Below are 4411 nucleotides of genomic sequence, written 5' to 3'. Positions count from 1 at the left end.
AGAACTAGCAGAGACAGAAGCAATGAGGTGAGTTGTATAATTGCCCAGCTTATTGCCTGCAGAGAATTTCCAAGACACAGTGCAGGGAGGGTAACCCAGACAAAGGCCAGCAGTCACCATGAGGTAAGGAGATAGTATTCAGAAGTAGCGGAGACCAAGGTGACTAGAATTCATAGGACATAGTACCTGTGAAGTAGCAAACTGTTCAGAAAGAAAGCTGTAGAAATCTGCAGAAGGTTTCCTTCAATCTTTTAGCTGATTATTCATCAGTAAATGAAGAACCTACCTGAGGCCAAAGAACAAACACCACAAAGGAGCAGGCTGAACAATTTACCCTCTCACACATGCCTGGTCACTAAAACAAGGTATTACCTCAGTCGTAGAAATGAGTGATCACCTCTCCTCACTTACTTTCCTCTCATTATAGCATTCCCTTCATCTAAAAACCAGAAAGGCTTGTATCTTCAGACTAGAGGCCCGGTGCACAAAAATTTGTGCACTGGGGTTGGGGGGGGGTCCCTCAGCCCGGCCTGTGCCCTCTCAGTCTGGGACCCCTTGGGAGATAACGACCTGCTGGCTTAGGCCTGCTCCCGGGTGGCAGAGGGCAGGCCCAATCCCTAGGTGCAGCCCCTGGTTGGGCTCAGAGCAGGGCCAATTGGGGAGTTGGGGCGCTGCCCCCTGTCATGCACAGAGCAGGGCGGATCGGGAGCTTGCGATGCCACCCTCAGTCACACTCAGGGTAGGGCCGATTGGGGGATTGGGGCACCGCCCCCTGTCACACTCAAGGCAGAGTCGATGGGGAGGTTGTGGCGCCACCCCCTGCCACGCACAGAGCAGGGCCCATCAGGGGGTTGGGGAGCTCCCCCCCCCGCCCCGTCATGCACAGAGCAGGGCCCATCAGGGGGTTGGGGAGATCCCCCCTGTCACTCACAGAGTAGGGCCAATAGGGGAGTTGGCACACCGCCCCCTGTCACACACAGAGCAGGGCAGATCAGGGGGTTGGGGTGCCACCCTCTATCACCCACAGAGCAGGGCCGATCAGGGGGTTGGGTCACCGCCACTGTTACACTCAGGGCAGGGCCAATGGGGAGGTTATGGCTCTACCCCATCACACACAGAGCAGGGCCTGTGAGGGGGGGGTGGGGTTGGAGCGCTGCCCTCTATCACCCACAGAGCAGGGCAGATAGGGAGGTTGTGGCCCCGCCCCCTGTCACACACAGAGCCGCAGGGCGATCAGGGGTTTGGGCGCTGCCCCCTGTCACACTGATCCCGGTGCTGGGAGGCCTCGAGGCTCCGCTGATTCTGGTGCATGGGTGAGGGCTGGCTGGTTTGCCCTGAAGGGTGTCCCGGATCAGGGTGGGGGTCCCCACTGGGGTGCCTGGCCAGCCTGGATGAGGGGATGATGGCTGTTTGCAGCTGGTCACACACCCTTCAGGGTGGGGGTCCCCACTGGGGTGCCTGGCCAGTCTAGGTGAGGGGCTGAGGGCTGTTTTCAGGCTGGGACTGAAGCTCCCAACTGCTCCTTTTTTTCTTTTCTTTTTTTTTTTATTCTGGGCCAGCTTTAGCTCTGAGGCTCCAGCTCTTAGTCCACTGCTCCTGAAAGCAGGTATCTGGTTTGTTTCGGTTCTCGAAACTCTGTATCAACTCCAGCTCTGAGATCCCAGCCGGCTGAAAGCTGGTTTCTGGGGTTTTGTTTAGCGTCTGTATTTGTTACAATGTTTGAAACTGCAGGCTCAGAGGCCCGCCGCGGTCCTCCTTCACTAAAGCAAGCAAGCCTCATGTTAGTTTCAAGCTTCCTGGCTGCCGCCAGCCATCTTGGCTGACAGTTAATTTGTATATTGCCCCGATTAGCCAATGGGAAGGGTAGCGGTCGTATGCCAATTACCATGTTTCTCTTTTATTAGTGTAGATGGGCACTTGACTGACTTCTCTGCTTATAGACTCCTTCCAAAGCCAGAAGAAGATAGATAACATTTGGATGTAGTCTTAAAACAAAAGTCAACACTCATATCTTGGGGGACATATGAAGAAAATGGAAATGGAAAAAGTTTAACCTTTGAGACACTTATGAACTAGAAGGTATTGAATGGCAGGTTCTGGATGCCCCAGGAATTCTCAGAAGAGGACGGCTCACGACAAGAGGAGTGGGGAGCTGATACCTAGCTGAAAATTGCTCAGGAATGCACAAATTAGGATTGATATTTGGAAACCCAATTTCTATATTTCCCATTGTTTCTCTTTTCTTATAATAAGAAGTCTATCTTTCCACCTATTTTTATTTAATTAAGACATAGTGAGTTTAATGAGTTTTGATTCTCTCAGTCAGGAAGACCTGTCAATATTTGATAGGCAAGCAGAAAGAGGCACTAACAGAGACCTATTGAAATATTTTAGTCACTTTCAAAAATCCAAAGACAGGTTCTTTTTTGCAAAGCTTTATTCTCTTGTTATGAATTCCTCTCTTTCTGAATTGTCTTTTGTGATTACTCAAAGATCAAGCAGCTCGTACAAAGTACGCGAGTCAGTTTTATGGATCATGCCGGGTAGGTAGCCTGCTGCCTTGCCTTCATTGTTGTCAAGCTGAAATTATGTTGTTAAAATTTTTAGCTGGCTACTTATTTATGATATAAACAAATGGTTGCTGGTATCAAACTATTTTTGAATAGAGGATTTCTCTGCATTCCTTTGGCTAAAACGACATCCTTAAAAAGGGATACACAATAGTTGAGGTTTGATCAAATACATGAAAATTTAACTTCAGTTGTGATTTTTGGCATAATAAAAGGTAAAGCAAAGTTACCAGTTTACTATAAGGCCTTTGCACCAGAGATTTTGCAAAGTGAGAAAAATCTAGAAGCTGCTCATGTAATCACTTATGGCACCATCAACTTTGGAGAGTAGTTATATTTAAATATAGATTTTTCCACTATGAAAACAGATATATTAGTAGTAGTTCCAGATACGTAAGAAAATAAACAAATTTTTAAAACCCTCCTTCATACCAGTTTTTAATCTATAACCATATACCAATTTTGTCGTATATTCCCTGAGAAACAACTATTTCCCCCACAAGTGACTTCTGAGGGAATGGGATCTATCTGATAATAAGATTATGAGTATGTATTCCTGGCAAGTTTTGTTGTATTTCACATTGACTTCTTTTTTCATCTCTTCATACTAAAATCTTATTTGCTATTTATAGAGACTGACTTGTTTTAACTACATACTTGATTGGAATGATAAAGAAAGGACTACTACTATTTCTCCTGCAAGCCATTTTAATATTTCTTTTTCTCTAGATGAAGTTTCTCTAAGTAAACATGACTATGGGTACTGGGGTGCTTCATTTTATAACGAAAGCCTAAAAGTAATTCCTTGTCTTGTATTCCTCTTCACATACATACATGTATGTATCCTTTCTACACCACACACAGAATCACAATCTTGCAACTGACTGAAGTGAATATGTTTTATGATGTATTTATTTCTCTCTCCAAACTCTGAGAGAAAAGCTGGCTAGAAGCCCGTGGCCATTAAGAACTCATTGCTTGCCAAACAGCTACTGTTATTTGTTCAAAACACATTCATAGAGTTGCCACTGCAACAACTTGGGAGGAAAGTAATTTAAAATCACACCATCATTTTCCATCCTCCAGCAACTTTACATTTCAATGCCTCACTGAACATTTCAGGAATAATCAACAGGACTCAGATTTTTCTCTTTTAACTTGCAGGCTACACGTTTGAATGGTAGAGATGTAATGTCTTGGGAGGTTTGACTAAACTCCTTTTTCTTCTTCTCCTAAGTGTAGGCATTTTCTAACTTTCCCCTCTTTCTTGTTTTTCTTTCTTTTTACAAAAAAAGAAATTTCTATTGATTTCAGAGAGGAAGGGAGAGAAAGGGATAGAAACATCAATGATGAGAATCATTGATCAGCTGCCTCCTGCACGCCCCCTACTGGAGATTGAGCCTGAAACCTGAGGCATGTGCCTTGACGGGGAATGAACCATGACCTGATTCATAGGTTGTCACTCAGCCACCGAGCAACACCCAGCGGGCTCTGTCTTGTTTTCACTTTTTCCTCAGAGCTCTCACTTCTCCCCTCAGATCAATGGTCCCTTTTATAAGGATAATTTGCATCTCTAACATCTTTTTGTGAGTGTGGTAAAATAACACAACATCAAATTTACCACACTAACCATTTTTATTTTTTATTTATTTAAATATATTTTATTGATTTTTTACAGAGAGGAAGGGAGAGGGATAGAGAGTTAGAAACATCGATGACGCCAAAACCGGTTTGCCTCAGTGGATAGAGCGTCGGCCTGAAAGGTCCCAGGTTCGATTCCGGTCAAGGGCATGTACCTGGGTTGCGGGCATATCCCCAGTAGGAGATGTGCAGGAGGCAGC

The sequence above is a fragment of the Myotis daubentonii genome, chromosome 1, assembly GCF_963259705.1.
Source record: "Myotis daubentonii chromosome 1, mMyoDau2.1, whole genome shotgun sequence".
Lineage (NCBI taxonomy): Eukaryota > Metazoa > Chordata > Mammalia > Chiroptera > Vespertilionidae > Myotis > Myotis daubentonii.
Note: the sequence above shows the minus strand (reverse complement) of the source record.